This window comes from Balaenoptera musculus, chromosome 11, assembly GCF_009873245.2.
Source record: "Balaenoptera musculus isolate JJ_BM4_2016_0621 chromosome 11, mBalMus1.pri.v3, whole genome shotgun sequence".
Classification (NCBI taxonomy): domain Eukaryota; kingdom Metazoa; phylum Chordata; class Mammalia; order Artiodactyla; family Balaenopteridae; genus Balaenoptera; species Balaenoptera musculus.
The window spans coordinates 14702111-14724086 of NC_045795.1; the positions used below are offsets into that span (position 1 = coordinate 14702111).

At 38.7% G+C, this 21976-nt stretch overlaps 1 long non-coding RNA gene across 1 annotated transcript in view; it reads left to right on the forward strand.

The window, feature by feature from the left end:
- Positions 1 to 8337: 8337 nt before the first annotated feature.
- Positions 8338 to 21976, forward strand: part of LOC118903862 — a 146938-nt gene continuing 133299 nt past the window's right edge. The window contains exons 1-2 of the long non-coding RNA XR_005021883.1: positions 8338 to 8419; positions 14240 to 14344. This is a non-coding gene — a long non-coding RNA (uncharacterized LOC118903862). The remainder of the gene's footprint in view (positions 8420 to 14239; positions 14345 to 21976) is intronic.

Sequence of the window (21976 nt, forward strand, 5' to 3'; positions counted from 1 at the left end):
TCAAGTCAGAGGCATGCTGTGCAGCTTTAGCTGTCCTACGACACTGAAAGCCATAAATTTGTAGGGTTCTCATTTTATAACATTATACAAATTCCCCCAGCAACATTGATGACCCAGAAGCAGGAAGAGGGAAGTTGAATGTTTGACTACTGATTTATTGGGAATTTTATTTTGGATTCACTGTCATACCAATGTAAGAAGAAATTTTCATATGACGGTTTATGTTTGAAACTTGTCAAGTATTTATTGATTGGGATTCTGAAGATTGCAAAGCAAGGTTATAAATTCAGAAGACTTAGTAAGCACTTCTAGATTTAAAAGGAGGAGTATTAACTGATGGGGGCCTTTTTGGAGCTAGAGGAGGACAAAAGGCTATTGAGTTGGAAGAATACTTTTCAAGATAGATGCTCTGGCCAGAGGAAATGTAGCTGGAGAAGGGCTTTAAATATATTTAAGGATGCAGGGCTTTGAAGAGCAGGTTGAGAATGAAGTTTATGTGAAAGAAGAGAATTGCAGATGACGATGGACTGTCCAAAGCTTATAAAAGTTTCCTTCCTTTTTAGATTTCTATCCCCATTTCACATTTTCAGGGCTACCTCCTCTTTTCCTTCTCACTCAGCACACTGGGACAGTGAAAGAGGCAGAGATGGGAGTGTGGGGAGGGGTTGTCATAATTTCTTTTTGACCCTAGAGCTCAAAATAAACAACTGGGACAGGATGGAGGAGAGGAAATGGGCTGGAGTGGGAGTGTAAAGGACCCGGCGAAGTGAGATGCTGGGGATGAGTTCTCAGTCCTGAAAGAGATGAGTCGAAATGGTGATGGCAGCGATTTGTGGTCCAGGCATTCCTAAGTCAGAAATTGCCTTAGGCTGGTTGTGTATGTATGTATCCCAGACTGACTATTCATTCTTTTTATTTACTCCAGTCGTAAAAATTTATTTAGAACATTAAAATTTTAGTGTCACTGTTTTCAGGACTTAGGTCGGTTAAGTGGTGTAGGGGTTCTGGTCACCACTAAGCTACATTTTTTCACTGATGTACTCTACAGTCACTTCCAATTTTCCATATTTTGACCTGTCATTTGATAGGAAAAAAAATGCCCCTGTGTGTGTGTGTGTGTAACTGCTGAATGAAGCTAATTTTGCAAGGCTGTGATCTGAATTCAGTTTGGTTGTCATTTGAATCGTGTTTTGTATGAGATGTACTTCTGAAGCGAACACGGCCCTTGGGGTCATATTTTCTTAAAACATTCACTCCCATTACATGCTTTTGTGTCTGAAAATAAAAATACAAGTTATGTGTATAGGAATGAAAATAGTTATAGTGAAATGCCTCTTATTCCTGAAGGACTTTTCACAGATATGAACTACTTATTTTGTACAATTCAAGTTGACTTTTTTTGACTCCATGAAACAGTAATAGAGTTTTATGCCTTTCTATAGCCATAATATAATGATGGCCTGAAATAGAACAAAAATTCCCATAAAGTGTTAAATGAATCAAAGCCACTTTCTGAATTGAGGTTCTTATTGTAATCTTTAAAATGTAAATATGAATGTGTAAACAAACAAGAGGCAGACTCTTTGGAGTATCCTCATTTATCCTGCTGCTATCACAATTATAATCCCTAGCAGCTGATTAATATGGAGGAAGACATATGTAAATTGAAAAAGTTGTCTTTTACCATACTGTATTAATGTCTCTCTACCTAGTAATTTGGTGAGATAATTTAGTGAAATGCATCCACAGTAAATAGGTTTTTATTCCAACCTAATGCTCTTTTCCATCTTAACTGAGCATAAAATTATATCTTTAAAGATCTGCGAGAAAGAAAGGCTTGATGCCTCTTGAACAGTTCAGTGTGACATATGGTTTTAATGCAACAATTTTATCTGTAGTACACAGTATCTGTAAATTTGAGCTAATGTTCCTGTGAAAACAAGAAGGGATTTATGCCCAAAAACTAAAGGCAAAGAAGAAAAAATCTTTTTAGCTACCATATGTAGAACACTGAAAACTGTATATAAATAGAAAACAATATTGACATTTATGTATCTATAATTTTTTAGAAACATGTTTTTACATCTAGCTATTTTATTCAAACATTAATGGTAACAGGGATCTTAAATACAAATTCTTACAGGAGTCAGGCAGGTCATATTTACTAATAAAGCAGGCCTAGTGAGGATTAAGTGAATCTGAGAGGGCTGCCCTGTCTAAAGCACAAAATCCAGTAGGCAGTTGCCTTGGACTACTCCTGGCTAAGGGTAGCTAGATCTCCCAAATTTTCAAGAGATGTCCCATAATTAAATTTTCTGTGAAACCTCACAATCATGTTGGCAACAGGGTTTTTGTAAAAAAAAAAAGAAAAGAAAAGGAAAAAAACCCATGATTTGTTTTAAAATAGTTCTATAGGTCAGATTTGGTATGTGGAGCTGCTGATTTGTTACCCTGATATCTGATGCATGTAGTTAAAAGAATAAAAGTGTAGATGGTGGGAGAGCATAAAGTGAAGGAGGAAGGAGAAAGAAACAGAGGGGAAAGTGGAGAGAGGAAAATAAAATTTCCAAAATATACTTAAAGATTTAATCTTATTCTCAATAAACAAGATTACCTAAATTACTAATTCAATACAAATGAAAATAAGGTTTATTAAAAGACATACACATCTGATTAGACTTTAGATCCTTTTCTTTCTGATGAAATGTATACCTGGTAAAGACTGACAGCCTTGGGAAGACTGTGGAATTGATTTTGTGTATTGTGTGCGATAGGGATCAAGATTTATTTCTTTCAATATGGATGTAATATTGACTTAGAACCATGTGTTGAAAAGATCATCCTTTCCACAATGCTCAACCATGTCACCTTTATTGTAAATCAAGTAGATATATAGATTTTTCTGTCTATCATCTATCTATTTCTAGACTCCATATTACATTTCATTGTTTGTTGGAGTATTGTGACAGTACCACACTGTCATAATTACTGTAGTTTTATAATAAATCAAACTTGGTACTGTCTTTTTACTTTGGTAGGGTTTTTTGCCTAAAATGTCTTGGCTATAATTGGCCTCGTATATTAACATACAAATTTTAAATTGTCTTGTTAATTTCCAAGGTTCGGCTTCCTTAAGCCTGTTTCACTGTGGCCCTCTGCAGGCATTAGACTACCCTGGAGTGCTCTAAAATGCAGACTCCCGGGCCATGATGCAGGGCTGCTAAATCAGAATCGCCTCAGCTAGGGTCCTAGAATCTTCATTTTATATAAATACGATTAGATGATTATGCACAGTGAAGTTTAAGAACCAGCACTGCACATTTGGATTTGATTCTAGCTGTTTCCTGTTGGCTTACACATCCTGATTCAGGGATACCTCTTTTATACAAGGCTGATACCATTTCTTATCTGGCAGAGCAGTGACTGCTATCAGGTACTGTGAAGCAGGGAAGTGGTAGAACAATTATTTTGTAAATAAAGATACAAGACACACTTGTATTCTCCACAGAAGTCTTCTCTATCTGCCCTCCCCCCCCCCCTTTTTTTCTATACAGCTTCAACTTCAAGCCTTCTGGGTTTTGTTGAAATACTTTTGACATTTATTCTTGGACACTTAAAGTTTCTTCTCTTTACACTATTAAGCATTTTATTGATTAATTTTGGCCTTTGTACTTTCTCCAAATCTATTTTTTCTGTAACTTTCTCATCTTCAGGGTATTTCAGGTCTAAATGTTGACCAAATAATTCACTACACTATAATTTATAAAATGTTCCCTCTTGGGTCAGGGAAGTAAGAGGTTTTATTGCAGCTCAGTTCCAAAAGTGGTAGACAGAGCCTGGATGTTTAAACAGGGCCTGAAGCAAGGTTTTGCCAACCTTTCAGAGGCTGCATAACAAATATTCTTTATTTGCTTCTTCAGGTGTTGGAGTTAGCTACAGCTTCCTGAAGGTCATCTCTTAGCCTTCACTCCCTGCTACCCACACCAACATTTATGAGTCCCCTGTGAAAATGAAAATCATCCTAGGAGGTATCATACTAAGCTATAATCAGTTAATACCTTACTTTTCAATTAACACTCTAGCAGGGATTATTTGAAAGTCAGCTGAGAACAGGGACAAGGGGGCAGGTTGGCACTTGTAAAACCTGGTTAGAATAAAATGAGAGAAACATAAAGAAAAAAGGAAGGAAATCTTTATAATTTTGCTTAAAGCTAATAAGTGGTCATGGCACTTCAGATTATTTAGGCTACCTTAATTTGCCAACCTAGGGTTTAAAGTTACCCTGTTTTGAAAATTTGATTTTTAAAAGGAATCAGGGTTTTCCCTAAGACACCCTTGTCCTAACGGACAAGGAAAGCTACAGATCATTTATTTTCTCACCTCTTGTTGCATAATGTTATTATGCCCCTACCAGTGTATGATCACATTATACAGAAAGAGGAAAAATATCTTATAATTTTCATGTTATCTTTTATTTGCCCTGTTTTTATTGTCAATAAATCTCAGAGTAAGGGGTGCTTAGGCCAACAATATTTGTGTGGGGATTGGTATTATAGTGGACTGCCAGGAAGGAAAACATTGGGCAAATTACACTCCATTTTGAGCCTGACTCTTAATACAAAAATACTGAATTTTTTTGTATTTGCATCTCCTCTCCAAAAAAAACAGTGAGTTTGTTGCCCTAATTTATTATTTTTTTAAATTAATTAATTTATTTATTTTTGGCTGCGTTGGGTCTTCGTTGCTGCGCGTGGGCTTTCTCTAGTTGCGGCGAACGGGGGCTACTCTTTGTTGTGGTACGTGGGCTTCTCATTGCAGTGATTTCTCTTGTTGTGGAGCACGGGCTCTAGGCACGCGAGCTTCAGTAGCTGTGGTGTGCAGGCTCAGTAGTTGTGGCTCACGGGCTCTAGAGCACAGGCTCAGTAGTTGTGGTGCACGGGCTTAGTTGCTCTGCAGCATGTGGGATCTTCCCAGACCAGGGCTCAAACCTGTGTTCCCTGCATTGGCAGGTGGATTCTTAACCACTTATTGCCCTAATTTCAAAGTTACTCGTGTGGTCATATTGTATAACCCATCCTTACAACTTCTGCCCTGAATAATTTTTTCAATTTATTTACATTTTAATATAATAGTTGGTACAAAATGATATATGACATATATGTATGTATGTAAATATCTATATCTATATGCAAGTTATAAAGTATGATAATGTAATAAACAACTGTGAACCCATTATACAATCCAAGTGTTCAACAGTGTTCCTCTGTTTATCTTCCCCCACCCTCCACAGTTTTCCTTTTGTCTTACACAAGAGGTAACTAGTACCTTGAATTTTATATTATCATTGCCTAGCCTATTTTTGTAGTTTAAGCATAGGTTTATAGGTACCCCTAAATAACAGATCTTTTAGTTTTTCTTGTTTTTGAACATTACATTAAATATATCACATTGGATATCTTCTTATGAGATTTACTCTTTTTCCCTTTGCATCACATCACTAAAATCCACTCACGTCATTGTCTATAGCTGTCTATAGTTCAGTCGTGTATATTTCACTGAATAACTATTTCACAGTTGATTTATTTATTCTCTTGTCAAAAGGGAAGTATTACTTCTACTTTGTGGTAGTTGCTTGGAATATATTCTATATTTCCTGGTGCACATATGTGCAGGAATTTCTCTTGTCTATATACCTAGGACAGGGTTCCTTGATGGTGACTCTATTGACATTTGGGGCCAGATAATTCTTTATTGTATAGAGCTGTCCTTTGCATTGTAGGATGTTTAGCAGCATCCCTGGCTTCTACCCACTAGATGCCAGTAGTGCCTTTCAGTTGAGACAACCGAAAATGTCTCCAGACATTGCCAAATATTCTCCAGGGATCAACATCACTGACCTAGAAATACAACTGTTGGGTGGAGATCAGGTGTGTGAATATTCATCATTACAAATTGCCAAATTGTTTTCCAAAGTAATTGTAACAATCTAGTGTCCCCTGACTTTCGTGTTGATTCACTTCCTCTCCAACACTTGGTGTTGTCAGATCTTTTGATTTGAGACAACTAAATAGGTGTAAAATTGTGTCTCATTATGGTTGTAATTTCCATTTCCTTGATTGTTAACTAGATTGAGAACATTTTTACATATATATTGTCCACACTTGTTTCTTCTTCTTAGTGGTCTTTGCCTAGCTTTCTGTTGGGTTTTCTATCTTATTGATTTGTAGATATTACTTATGTGTTCTGAATACTAATCCTTTGTTTTTTAAGTGAGTTGTAAATATCTCTCCTAGTTTGCTATTTTTTTTTTCATTTTCTTTATGATGCCTTTTGATGAACAGAATTTCTTAATTTTAACAGAATTGAACTTATTATTTTTTTCATTCATGGTTAGCCTTTTTTGCCCCAAGATTACAAGTAAATTTGTCCCTGTTTTCATCAAAGATTGGCACATAAATAGAATAGCTTCTGCCTGAATACTTTTCTCTTGGATCGTGCATTCTGGGGGAAACCAGTTACCATGTCTTGAGGACACTTAGCTGGCCCAAGGGGAGGCTCACATGGAGGAGAACCGAGGCATCCAACAAGCAACACCAACACCAACATGCCAGCCAAGTCAGTGAGTCCCTTTGGAAGTGGATCCTCGGCCCCAGTCAAGCTTTCAGATGACCACAACTTTTTGAGAGACCCTGAGCCAGGACCCAAATTCCAGATCCTCAAGTTCCTGAACCTCAGAAACTGGGGGATATAATAAATGTTTATTGTCATTTAAAGCTAAGTTTTAGGATAATTTGTTATACAGCAACAGATAACTAATACAGCTGGCCTTTTTGTTTGCTAATGATCTTTGATTATGAACACATTACTTGATTTCTTTGGTGAGATTTTGTAGGTTCAAAATTGAGAAGGCTTTCTTTCAGAGTGGGTGTGCTTTCTGCCTGTGGCTTTGGTTGCCCATAACTGGAAGCTTCTGTTTACCTTGAAAGCCTTCAGCCAGTTCAAAAATCTTAGACTTAACTTTCCTACTTTGCTTTTGCCCAAGACTCAGTCCCCAGCAGCAGTGCTGTGATCCTGATCCATCCTCAGGTCATGCCTGTTCCTTCTGACCCCTGATTACTGTCCCCAGTTATCTACTCTAATTTACATGGCAGGGGTTAAGGAAGGAATCTGAAAATCTCCACCAACTCAAATGCAAACAACAATGTTTTGAAGACTGTGTCCTGTGTAAAGTATGGTAGGAGGACTTCAGAGCACCTGGTCAGCCATAGTGCTAGAAGCAAATAGCCAAAAAGATTTTACAAAGGCTTTCTCACCTAGAGGACTGGAACAGACTGCTTCTTTCCACTACAGAGGTGTTCAATATCATTTTAACAAGGGCTATGTGGCTCCATAGGATTAAGCTGAAAGACTCCTTTTAAGCAACCGTTGACCTGTTGATAGAAATAAACTGGTTGAGTTTGGATATGCCATCAAACATGGGGGTCCTTAAGTTAGACATAGTTCTTCAGCCTTCCCAAATGACATATGATAAATTATTTAACTTTAAGTGCCAGAAATTCAGGGCCCTTAAGCAATGTTAGTTTTACCAAGACAAGATTTCTAGAAACTACTATCCTGGGAATCTGATGATGGGTGGGGATTACCTCTGGCAATAACTCTCTTGCCTCTCTGGGCCTCAGTTTCTAAGTCTATAAAATGTGGAGATGGTTTAAGATGACTGTTAAGATCTTTTCCAGCTCCCATATTTTTGAAAATATCTATGGATAATGTATTTTGGCAGAAGAAAATGATATATAAAATAGACTCCTCTTGGCCACCAAACTGCTGAAAAGACCAAGAAATAATGAGATTTATTTTCTCATTCCCAGTTACCAAGTTCACATTTCACATTGAATTACTCTCAGCCTTTGAAGACCCTTTCGCTACCAGTAAAAAGGCCTCAGATATGGTAGTAATTTTGAAATATGTACTTAGTTATTAGTAAGCACGTTAGCAGGAAGGAGTTTAAACCTGTCAGAGAACAGGAATGAGACATTTTGAGATGAGACAGGGAGAAGAAAGGTGGCATTAAGAGAAGTGAGAGGACAGCAAGTCACGCTTTGCTAAATCACAGTCTCGTTCAGGGGCCAACTCTGGCTTCAGAAAGGGCTTTTTGCCAATTAAAATATTGGCTCTGTATGTATGTGTGTGTATTGTGTATGTATACGTGTGTGTGTGTGTGTGTGTCGTGTATGTATGTATGTATTTATAAGTAGTAAGGATTAATAGACAATTTTGAGGTGGCGTTGTCAGAGGCATTCTTCACTAAAATAATGATTTTCTTTCATCCTTTCCAAGCAGAGTGTTTGCTGCAAAATGAAGATGATGAAGCAACTGGAATTTGTATCTGCCAAGAGAGGCTTTGTCTTTACTTGCTTGGGTACGTCATTCTGTAGCTGGCAGCCCCCGACCATCCTCCAAACTGTTGCCCCTGTACTGTGAGCCTTGCTTTGAGTGCATTCCTCCAGGTACCTCGCAGGCCTGCTGAAGGGGTCGGTGGTAAACTGGAAGATACCCACGCAGCACTCATGCGCGTGGTCCCCTTTGGCATGTCAGTCATATGCTGAATGCATTCACGATGACTGGTTCAATTAAATACACCTTCGTTTATCTAATACAACCCACAAATGCCCTTAATTTTGCCACTTCCCACATCAAAACCAGAAAGCTGAAGAAGGAAGATTGTAAGGAAGGTTTCATATTAAGGATTCTGGTGACAACCTGGTGATTTTTCAGTCAGTCAGGATTTTTTTTTCCTTGGGAGGAAATAGAAAATAGGTGGGTAATTATTTAGTTGAGCTTAAAATGTTTCTTCTGCATGAGTTCCAGAGAAAATGAAGATGCTTTTGTTATTAGCAAGGTAATGAAAGGAGGGCCTGAGGTTTCAGGTAGGTGGGGGAATTTGAGAGGGGGTGGAGGCCAGGGGGAGTTTTTCAATTGCGGTGTTAAGGGAAGGGGAAAATGAAGGAAAGAGAAGGTGAATAAGTGGCTTTTAAAAACAAGACTTACAGCGCTGTGTGGCAAGCAGGCTAAAATTTACTGAAGAAAATCAAGTTTAAAGTTGCCATTAGAAGTAGTGAATTTTAAATGTATCATAATTATGGCAAATTTGATTTGTTCTTCATGTGAAATATCACATAGCCTAACACCATAAAAATAGTCTTTGATCCAATGAAAGATATTCAAGGAGCAGAGGAAAAGAAATCCAGTATACCATTAGATTTACATATATCTCATTAGGTATTTCCTTGATGACCAAAAACTGGATTCAGGTTTCTCTTTCTAGGCAAACCCTGGATTCACTGGGGAAGATGCTAGGATTCAGGTATTTGAGGATAGAGAATTTAAAGTTACATATTTGTTGAGATAAATTATCTATCTCTAACATAAAAAGGAGACATTTGTCATATTATGATGACATATATTTCCCCTGAGTCTCTTTTTTAATATTAATTTTAGTGCACAGAATTATGAAATGTTAACACTGGAACAAAGCAGCCCATCTGGTCTCACAGGTTGATTGACTTGCTCTATTTCTGTGTTCCTGTCTGTACTTAAACTCTTTGAGTTCTCAGTTCATTTGTAAATTGATGAAGATTAGATTGGATGAAGTCTTAGGTTCTTCCTCAATCTACAATTCTGACTCTTATCTAACATATTTAACTGAGTTTAAGATATACTTTTTATTCACATTTTAATATCTCTAATATTGAAGTGTATCTTACAATAGAAATTTCCTAAACACTGTATCATAATCAGCAGGTTTTTCTTTTCTTTTTTGAAGGTATGTAAAATAATGGTGCATATAACAATTAACGTCATGTTAGATTTGATAGAATATGATGTATAATTGAGGTATAAACCCCGAACATTCCAAAGTCAGCTAATGTCATCATCCATCAGCCAGCCATTCCAAAATCCACTTAGTTCACATTATTGGGCATCTTTTAGAGGTGTATGGAATTTTGATTCCAGAAGAGAATTTAGCTGATGGGTGTTTCACAAAGAAAATCTTCCTTTCTTTTCTTTGGATATTTATTCTAGAATAATCCATTTCTCTTTATATGAAACTATCCTGTTCCTTGGTTTTGTTCAAAAGTCAAGCCCATTTAATTCCTGGATATGCTGGTATAGGAATGTAAAACTGGTAATGAGACAGACAGTTCTTTTCTATGGCTAAATTTACTTATTTTAACAGTTAATTAATCCAAAAATGATTTGTTGAATTTCCATGTATCATGCTATCTACTAATGATAAAAATAGTAAACAGGATTCAACCTCCAACCCTTCTCCCCTCCCCGGGGGTCATGCGGGGGTGGGACTGAAGGTTCCAACCCTTTAATTCTGTGGTTGGTTCTCCTGACAACAAGTCCCTATCCTTAGGTTGTGTCCAAAAGTCCCCTCATTAACATAACAAAAGACACATTCCCAACTCCCATCACTTAGGGAAGTCCAAGGTTTTTAGGAGCTATGTGCCAGGGATAATGGACAAAGACCAAATATTTATTTCTTATTATAAATCACAATATCACAATAATAAAAGTGCATTAGTAATCAAAATATAAAATAAAATAAATAAATAAAATATAAAATAGTTGAAAACATGTATAACTAGTTATTGAGCAGGGGTACACAGAGAAAATAATTTTATTTTTCTCTAATTTCTGTCTTTTAACACGGCTAGTCATATCTCTAATTTATTCCTATTATTTGTTGAGGTGATTCTTAGTTTCCTAGTCATTTTAGATTATAAGAATATTTAGGTACATATTGCTCACTTTCAGAAAGTAAAAAAGTCTCAGCAAGTTTAAATAAAAATTCCAGTCTCTTATTTAATTTGATTTGAGAGTCTTTCTTTTCACGGTTTAGGGCAGACACATGGCTCTGGCCTGCAGTAGGGAACAAGCCATGAACTCAACTTTTGGATTTCTTCCTTTCTCTTTCAAGCCTTTATTTAGCTGCCGTTTTTTGTAGTTCTGTCTTGGCTAATAGGAAATGGCCAGTGTGTTCTCCATTATAGCAAGCTTCTAAATACTGCTTTCTCATGTATAACTTTTTTTTGAGTTCTTCAGCCAATATCTCCAAACACTGTTCACTGAGATTGTTCCAGATCATTGCTTCGTGACATGGGTGATGTACTTTCCAGCTAACCAAGAGTGACATCCTTTCAGCCTTTGTCCTGAGGGATCCATCCTGTTTGGATCCCCACTTCCCCAGAAGCATTTTTTAAAGTTTGAGTCCATCAAGACAGCTCAAGATCACTTGGTCTAAAAAGAAATTCATTCCTTGTTTTCGTGCCAGACTATGGGTACTCTACTCCCCAAGCCACTCTCCCTTCCTTGTCTTGCCATAAAAGGCAACTGCAGCCAGCCATTTATCTTCTGATTTTTCCAGATGGGCAGCAGGTTCCAATACCTATTTTTATGGACACTGTCAAACTTCAGGAACACACATAAATTCCTCCTAAATGGCAAGTGCTCCCAAGGCCTCCTTCATCAAAATTTGATGCACTGAGTAAGGCTAAAAATCTGCATCTTGAAAGTATCCGATTTGAGGGTATGATCTGGTTTCTTTTGCAGACATTCAAAGTCTCAGGGAGCCCCTCTTACTTGGTTAGTGGGGAAAGCCTTCCTTCCCTTCTTCATATGCATTTTTCCTGGTAAAAGCACTTGTTATTAGGTGGATAATTCTCCTTCCACAACTTATCTCCCTCTCCAGGCACTCCTATCTTTCGCTTACATAGAGTGGATGGGGTAAGTGTGAAGGAAAAAGAAGTTACCATCTGATCACTTCTTAGGAAACCTTTGAGGTTAACTTTTTGGCTGCTTTTTAGAACATAGAGAGACTTATTGACAGAGGTATTCAGTGTGTTTAATGGCCATCATGGCAGACCACTGGAATGGATTCAGACCATGATGTTAAAACATCATTCTGGAAAGGCCTTGATGATCCAGGATCCACTATCTATTTGCTGGATCATTAGAAAATCAGGGAGGTTCCAGGGACGAGGCCAATGTAGTGGAGCAGTAGAGCTCAGGGAAGTGTCTATTTGCCAACTGCCCAGAAGTGTGTCTATATTTTAGCTACTAGGTGAATGTCAGCCCTTCCTATGACCTATTATCCTCGAGATTGAAGCTTGAGCTATAGTCTCCAGATAATAAGAAAAGTCTTATTCCACATCTCATTACATTTGAGTTATGATGGAGCCAACATCCAAAAAATTTTTTTGATAAATGTAACTGAGTTAAGGAATGAACCTTGGAAAGCAGAACCCATAAAGAAGCAGAAGGCATAAAAGGAGAGGAAATCAAAACATTGTGATAACCAGAAAATAAGAGTTTTATCTTAAAAGCAGGCCATTTGTAGTGGAGAAGATGAGGAGACTGAACGTGAAGGGCATCCTTGTGTCGATCGATGACCTTCATGAGAAAATTCCTAGGAGGACGGTGAAGATGAAAGCGAGCGAAAGGGCATGAGAGAGCAGAGGAGGGGGGATGAGGGGATAAAAGTGGCAGATAGAGACAATTCAAGTGTGGGGTTATAAGGATGGAAAGAAGCTGGATGGTAGTAAGAAGAACATACAGAGCAGGAAAGTTTGCTTGGAAATTTGCTGTTGTTGTTAATAACTTCAGCATGTTTGAAGGCAGAAGAGTAGGAGCTGGTAGACAGTAAATAGGTGTGATTGTGAAGAAAATGTGGAGCACAGCTCCTCTGCATCTGGAAGAACTTTATCAAGAGCTCACACAGATGGAGGGATTGGCTTTCTGAAAGAGGAAGTTTATCTGCCCTATAAGACTGGATGACGGGTGTGAAAAAAGAATGAGTGTGAGCAAAAGGAGTAGTGTAAGCCAGTAAACTATCTTCTGAGTCAAGTAGAGGGCAAGAAGGTCACTGAGAGTGACAGAGTGAAAAGAAAGAGAGAGAAGGTCTAGAATATTCAGCAAGGGGTAGAGGAGAATTTGTAGAATGGAATTATCAGGCTGTGAAGTAGGTTCCAGCTTCAGCTGGACACTAGATTGTTGGTGGGGCTCATGGCTCTGAACAGACCTATATGTTCTGAGGTTCAGGAAAAGGAATGTAGAGAGATGGTGCATTTGATCCAGGGAAAGGAACTGCCGTGGCTGGGTGCTTAGGCATGGCTAGAGTGAGCAAGGAGAGCACAACAGAACTGAGTGTCTATAGCCCAGGCATGGGCGTGAATCCACAGAATGGGCAGGCAGAAGCATGTGGTTCCGAGTAAACGGTAGGCTCTGCTTAAGTGGGAAGCAGATCGTCCAACGGTTAAATGAGAAGAGGGCTTGACATACTGGTTATTCTTTTGAAAGGGAAATGGGTTCCACAGGTGTTGAGGACCTGGAACGCCTCACTGAAATGTAACTGGTATGGGAAGTTGGGAGGGAATAAAGACTTCACTGGTTTGGCTTTTGATCTGAAATAATTTCAACAGTGCTATATGCTAGGGAAATAAGGAGGAGCAGCCCTGGAATGGACAAGAGCAAAGCCACATGGACACATGCAAATATGTGTGTGTTCACTTGCTTTTGAAAGCAAATATTTTGTTTTCAGCAAACAGCTTGCATCTTGTGCTTCCTCGATTTTTTTTTTTTTAAAGGAAATTATACACACAAAACAGCCTGTCACTGGTGGCTTCCCAGAGAAGGAAGAGAGGCCCTTGAGTGTTTTCCAGTAACCAGCTCCCTAAGCTGGTTCTCACACAAGAAAGAAACTCAGAGTAACAAAAAGTGCCTGTGAAAGGTTCTTTTAGACTAAAATTTGGTGGAGATTAAAAGAGGGCAAAAGTTCAAATGAGAAGGAGCCACTGCCAAGTAAGCAGGAATCTTAGCCAAGGGGAAGGAAAAGGAGACGCTGGTTTAAAATGCAAGTAACCATGGCGAGCCAAGAGTTCAATGCTAGAATCTAGTTAAGAAGTAATATCGCACAGAGCCGTGATTGTTTATTCAAAGCAGGCCATGAGAGAACAGTTGTCTCCAATGGGTACTCTCACAGCTTGGATTCAAAATTATAAGTGCATTTTTAAAAGTGTCCAGCGCTTCTCTCTGACCCATTTGGTATTAAGCAAAGAGAAAAGAAAGCACAAAGTTTATTCTCAGTGTCTCTTGTGGGTTTAAGACAGCTTTACATATGGAAAAGCATTTTGGTGTCAGCTGTTGAACTGGTTTCCTGCTATTCTGCTTTCAGTTGCCATTGGAAACTCTGCCTGACCATGTGGTAACATCACCCATTTCCCAAGGTTCAGAAACCAATGCGCCTCTGAAGGGAAGCAGAACGTTTCTCTCTTTACACGTAAGTGTTGTGCTTTGCTCCTGTTTAAGAGTGAGAAGGGCTTGCAAACAGCTAAAGGACTGTGAGAATAAAGACGAGGTGCTGAAATACTAGATAAAGGTAAGCCTGATGTAATGAAACAAGAGGCTCTGCAATGACCAGAGACCCACCTTCACATTCATGCCCATCCTTCCCATCTAGATGGTCCATTTGCTGTCATTAACACTGTGTTGAGTTGAGCAGAGGCTTCCATCCTTTCTGTGTCAATGAGATGGCTATCAATACAGCAAGGGTTTTCAGAAGGGAGAAGGTACCTGAGCTTCTGAAATTTATGCAAAACTTCTATGTCATTCTGCATGTGCGTTTTTCTGGGGGAATCTGTCAATCATTTTCCTGAGATTATCAAAATGGTCCATGACCCAAAAAGTATTAAGAATCAATGAACCCAAGTATCACTAAATAAAGTATGTTGGCTGCACTCAGACATATGGAAAGAAAGTAATTAATAGTTTCAATTGTTACAATATAGTAATATGGACAGTGCACTGGGAAAGCTTTCTCCCTGGTTAATGGACACAAAATGACCAAGGAGAGGAAATTTTCAAGAGGAGATTGACCCACTGCAGGAAGCTGAGAGAACTGGTGTTCCAGTCCTATCCAGGCAGGAGGATCATCTCCCAGCTCTCAAAGAATGTGTCATATCTATATTCTGCTCTTTTGTTAAGTCTTGAGCCATTAGGGAATCTGAGAGCTGCAGGAGAACCTATATTGTCAGGAAAGGAAGAGCTGTGTTTCAGAGCTCAAATGGAAGGGCAGCCTAATCATGTGGTCTCATCAAGGGAAGTAGTCCAGCAACATGTTCCAGCACTTAAAACATATAATCTGGACTCAGACTGCTTAGGTTTGAAGTTTGGTCCATTAAATATAGTAGATATTATCATTATGTGCTAGTTACATATGATCTCTGTGCCTGAATTTCCTCATCCTTAAAGTGGAGTTATAATAGTATAGTTGATCCTCATTGTCTTAGTCTACTCAGCTGTTATTACAAAATACCATAGACTGATTAACTTAAACAAAAGAGATTTAATTTACTTTTTTTTTACAATTCTGGAACCTAGAAGTCCAAGATCAAGGTTCAGGCTGATTCAGTTTCTGGTGAGAGCTTTCCTCCCAGCTTGCAGACAGCTGCCCTCTCACCATGTCCTCATGTGGCTTCTTCTCAGTATTTATAAGCTGGAGTGGGGAGCTCGCCCATGTTTCTTCTAAGGGCACTAATCCTATCAGATCAGGGCCTCACCCTTATGATCTCATTTAACCTTAATTTACTTTCTTGGATGCCCCACCTCCAAGTCCAGCCACACTGGGGGGTAGAGCTTCAACATACAAATTCGGGGAGAACACAGGCATTCATCCTGTGCACTCATTATTCACAGATTCCATGTTTGTGAATTTACCTACTCTCGCTACAACTTATTTATGACCCCAAGATCAATACTCATGGCATTTTTGTGGTCATTTGCAAACATGCAAAGAAAGGTGAAAATTTTGAGTTGCCCAGCATGCACACTCCCAGCTGAGGTTGCACAAGGTGATGCTCTGACTTGTTTCAGCTCTCATACCGTAAACAATTGTCCTTTTTATGGTCTATTTAGTGCCACGTGTTTAACATATTTGTGCTTTTATTGGTGATTTCACTGTTTAAAATGACCCTAAGCGTAGTATTAAATGCTATCTGGTGCTTCTAAGTGCAAGAGGGCTGTGATGTGCCTTATGGAGAAAATATATGCATTAGATAAGCTTTGTTCAGGCATGAGTTGGTCTGCATGCTATTGGCCATGAGTTCAACGTAAATTAATCAATATCATATATTAAATAAAGTGTCTTTCAACAGAAACACACATAAAACAAGATTTTGTATTGACCAGTCAAAGAAAATATTTCAACCAGATGCTTTCAGGAACCTAACCCTTTATTTCTCCTAGAAGCATCAGATCAGTATTGTAGAACATAACGACCATGAATGATGAGAATTGGCTGTATATGACTATGAGGGTTAAATAAGTTATATATAAAGTCCTTATGAGACTGCTTAGTTCAGGCTGCTATAACAAATAGACTGAGTGGCTTAAACAACAAACATTTCTCACATTTCTGGAGGCTGGGAAGTCCAAAATCTCAGTGCTGGCTGACTCTGTTCCTGCTGAGGACCCTCTTCTTGCTTTGCAGATGAATGCCTTCTTGCTGTATACTCACATGTTGGTGAGAGAGATCATCTCTCTCATGTTTCTTCTTATAAAGGTACTAATCCCCGTCACAAGGACTATACCCTCATGACTTAATTATCTCACAAATTTCCCACCTTGAAATACCAACACTTTGGGAACTGGGGTTCAACATATGAACTTGGGGGATACAAACATTTAGTCCATAGCAACTGTCTAACTCATACTAAATAATCAGTATATGCCCTTTATTATTTTCTCAGAACTAGAATAGAAATATTACTCCACAGTTGGAACAATAATTAAGTGTTAATACTTGTTCAAAGTGTTATATCATCAGGATTGATAATATGGCAGAAAGAGAATTTATTAACTGCTGGATTGTCTACCCCACCATTTCACCAGAAATATCCAAAGATACTAAAATTTTAGCTGTAGATATGGCTTAGGTTATATTACTCATTCTTTCATTTACATCATCTGTCAGACATTTACTCTGCATATTTGTGTAGTGAGGTAAGTGCTGTAAGCATACCAAAATGAATAAAACTTGTGTATAACTAAGTAAGTAAATAAAGATGTGGTATGAGCAGTGGCTTAATAGGAATGCAAAGAAAACATTAAGGGAATGCAGAGATGGGATCAATTCCCTGTTAGTTCTCTCAGCATTTTTCTGAGAATTTCCTGGTCTTAACCTAACTCCCAGGATGATATTTGTGATGCATTAGAAGGAGGGAATTTTCAGCTTCAGTAAGGCCCATGGGGTGGGGTTGGGGGGAGGAGGACCAAGTTGGCCATCACGGTCTGTTAGGACTCCATCTTCTGCACTGATTAGACTATCACACTGTCATCAACATACTTGGTGGATTAGAGCCCAGATTCTGGAGGAAGACAGCCTGGGTTCAAGTCCTATTTTTCCCACTAGCAGCTCTGTGACCTTGGGCAAGTTACTTAATCTCTCTGGGTTCCAGTTTCCTTAATATATAAAATGAGGATAATGATAGTGCATTCTAGCATTGCTATGAGGATTAAATAAGTAAATATTTGACAAGTACCAGAACAGTGTCTGGCATATAATATGCTTTATTTCTATATTTAATAAATAACCAGATCATCATCTCTGAATGTCCCATACCAGACATATCCTAGTGGATAAATAAGATGATTAACAATCGGTTGTTGAATGAATGAGTGAAAAGTAAATGACCTTGGGGAAATGCCGGTAGGAAAGAAAATACAAGGAAATGATTTTAAAAAGAGCTAATTTGATAGTTAAGATATTTTCCATTGCTGCTTCCCTATACGAAAGCTTCTAATTTGCCAATTCCATTAAAATAAAGTCCAAATCTTATGGCACAGTATATAAATTTTTAAAAGATAGGGTTTGCAGTAGTAGTATGTAAACCCCTATAATCTCAGTGGCTTAGGAAAACAAAAGTGTCTTTCACTAGCAAAGTCTGATGAAAGAGTTTTCATCCAATTACTGAGAAATGCAGGCTTTGTGTATCTTGTGATGCTACCATCTCATGGCACCATGATGAGGAAAGAGAAGAATGGAAAAGGAACATTAACTCTTAAGTGCCATGGTCCAGATGCATGTCATTTCTGCTCACAGCCCATCCCTCAGAACTAGTTGTATGTCCCAAATGCTGCCAATGTGGAGAGGCTGGGAAATGTAGGGGCACATGGATATCCAGTGAGCAGTGTCTATGCCACAAATGGCATACAAGGCCCTCAGTAGTCTGATCCCAACTATTCCCACCATGTCTTTCGAACGAAATGAGGTCTTGAGGTCTCATAACAGTATCGAATAATCACAGGATGTATACAATAGACTTTCATCACAAGGAAGTTTGGTCGTGGCCTGAAGAGAGTGTTCTCTAGACTCCTATTTGGTTTTGTGGGGAAGACAAATATAGAATGGGGCTCCTGCTCTCAAGTTGCTTACAATGTAGTTAAGGAAATATGAAAAGAGAGTTAAGAGGATAAGGCAGTGTAGGATCAATTGCAACTAAGTGCAAGAGATGCGGTAGCTTGGTTTTGTAGAAGGACCTTGAGGTTTGGAATCAGACAGTCCTAGGCTCCAAAGTTTACTAATTGTATTATCTTAAGAAAGTCACTTAACTTCTAAAGATATATATCCACATACACACTGTAAGTGTACACACACACACACGTCCTTAGTAACGCAATAAATAGTAGCTATTATTGTTGTTTGTTTTTCTGTTTGTGTAACAAAACATCTTTGATGAGAAATAGATTTTTTTCCCAGGGTATGCAATAACATAGGATATTATACTACTTACTCTTTTTTAAACACCTGTTGAACAGCAGCCCCCAAACAAAGGTAATCGAGTCTGAAAGAATTCTTCCACATCTGGTCAGGTTCTAAGCCTAAGCTTAGAAGACCTTTCCTGCTACATTTCTGGGGAATGTAAGCCTACAAAAGCTACACTCAGCAAGATTATAGCAGCAGTTGGCTGGGGTGCCCTGCAGTGGCAAGCAGCCCTAGAGTTTGTGCCTCACCCCTGCTGTCCGCTGGTACCCACACTGCCTGCAGGACCCTCGGGGAGCCATGCAGTGGACTGAGGACATGGGAGGGCATGTAAAATAGGAAAGTAGCCCGTGCACCTTCCATTGCAGCCAGTGCCTCCTCACTTTCCAGCCTCCTAATCCTGGGTTATGGGGGACTTCTGTTTCCCAAATCAATTGGCTGAAGCTTTCTAAGTCACAGATTACTGAATTATTTCAAAACTTATGAAATGCAGGGGGGCGGTTATTATGTGCTTGGCCCTCTGGGTCATTCTGATTTCCAAAATCAATTCTGAATAGCAGATGTCCCATCTCTTTTCCAGAGCCCTGTCCATCATAGACCCTGGGAACTTACAGAGGGTGTTGACAAATGTCCCATATATATCCTGATCCACGATGAAGGGGCTCTGGCTGAATGGAGCTCGCACTCCCTGGCATCACACTATTGATTGTCACAAACATCAGTGGATCCCTTTTTATTTTGCAAATAATCACTACTGTTATGAATAAGAATATCATCTTACCATCTCTCTCAAAGCACAGAAGCAAATAGAAAGGAAAAATCCCATAATTTTAACTGCATAAAGCCGTCTGGGGCTCTGTTCATCAGAGAATTCAATTCTGCTGAATAATTCTCCATAGGCACAAATAATAAAAGAGGGGATTATTACCCATCTGTTTGCCCTCTCGGCTTTTGTCCAGCCCTTATTGTCTTCTCAGGCTGGATCCATCTGATTGCTTTAGTGACGCAGGAAGGCATCACCAAATATGAACGCATTCCCAGGCTCTGGGAGCCTCTCACCGCACTGAGGTGGAGTGACACAGAGTATTTTGCCTTCGAGCATTTCAGCAAACTGGGGCTGCAATAAGATATTTAAGGTCAAGGCCATGACATCTGTGGCTGGGAAAGGGCCAGCAGAGATCATTTTTATCTTCTGTTGCACACATGCAGTCTATTCGTCACCAGGCATCAAGATCTTGACAGAGCAGCCAGGGAAAGCACGGTGAGAAGGGCTCTCATCTCAGCTGTCAGGGTTGCTGTTTATATTATTTTGCCCTGTTTTTCCCTACAACCTAACATAAAGCTTTCTCAGGCTTGGGCAAGACTTTGCAGGGCCTTTTTTTTTTTTTTTTCTTTCAAGAAGACAAATTTGAACAGGAGTTGGGCAAAGAAGGAGAAGGACTTTGAAGCATTAATTATTCTTGACCTCCAAATTGTATAATCCGAAGGCAGTACTTTCAGGGAAATGGGCATGGTTGCCAAATTTTATAAACCTAATAAGAAAATAAAATAATTTTTTATATCAAACTACTTCCACTTAAACCCCATGTGAAAAACCTATCCATCACTCTCTTCTACCCTTTTAGTCTTTTCAATTTGTGCAGAATTATAGATGATGAAATAGATAGTTTCAATTAGAATAAAAACATTTTCGTTGGTGAAAATCACCTTTTACTTGTTTTGTGACTTTTAATGAATCCTGTTAGAGAGTGGAAATAGTAGCTGTACTTGAATGCTTTCAACTCACACTCTTAGACCCAACCATACAAATGATGGTAAGAGAACCACTATGGTCTCAGAGGGTCTTAGTTCAATTCTAGGCTTTGAAACTAAGCACCATGTCTTCTTTACATCTTAGGGCTTCATTTTCCTCACCTGTAAAATGATACAGCTGGGCAAGATTGTTTCCAAAGTCCCTTTTTGCTCTGAAAGTCTCTTTTTCTTGAGGGTATTTGCTTCAAGTGGCATTTGCACTAAGTATTAACAATTTCTCTGTATTGGTTTTGTGGCTAGTCTATTAAATAGAAACATGCTTATCTTTGTCTTCAGGAGTGTAATAGAGCCTAAAATGGAGAAGGTGACATGACCTTCACCTTTTAAAGCCATATTATCCTGACCAACTTCTGGGTTGTGCTCCCAATCTACTTTTGATTATGTCTCTTCTTTCACTAAAGACATGGAAATAAGAAATTCAGAACGAAGATGCCTATTATGATTTCACACACCCTCACTTTCATGCACTTACTTCGTAATTTACCGTTAATCTCTGTGACACTTCCGTGATCAGGATTTCAGAACATTTTTGAAAGATGCATTGTCTCCTACTGCTGTTGTACAGTGAGCTGCACTTTGCTGCTATCCGCTTTCAAGGTTGCTGAAGCACACTCATAATGGGTTATCATGATCCCAGATAAAAGCAACCCAGCAACACCAGCTTACACATCCAGGCTTTCCTTACAGGGATCTTATTTTACTTTTCATACTCAAAGAACTGGCTTCACCCTGCACTTTTTCAGGGTCCAAGAGAAAAATATAATGAACTATTAAGATCTAGTGTCAGAATTCAGCTCCTCTGAAGTCCTGGGTAGTAATACTACTTTTGCATTTACATTTCTAAGGACAAAGGGGAAGGAGTTGGTAATTGACGTTTATTAAGTCCTATCTCTCATATATTCCAGATGCCATGTTAGGTGTGTTGAAAACCTTTTCTCATGTAATCCCTCCCAGCTACCTGTGAGGTAGGAAGTATTATGGCTGTACTACAGATGAGACCCTAAGGCTTGGAGATACTTTGGAAATCACTGAATATTAAGTAAGGATATATAGAAGCAAGAGTGGAACCCAGGTCTGTTTCAAACCCATCAAATCTATATGGTGGGTTTGTGATTTTTCCATCCTTTTAAAAAATTTTTAAACTGTTTGCTTTGTATACATAATACATTTCATACATCAGTTCTTTCAGTATCTAATAGATTGTTTTCATTTTCTACCATGCAATCATCAGCAAATAAACAAAAAAAACCACATCTTTTGGAATTTGATGTTTCCCTGTCTGCCATTTGACAAGGAGGACCAAGATTCTGCAAATATTTTTATAGATCTGACATGGGGTCT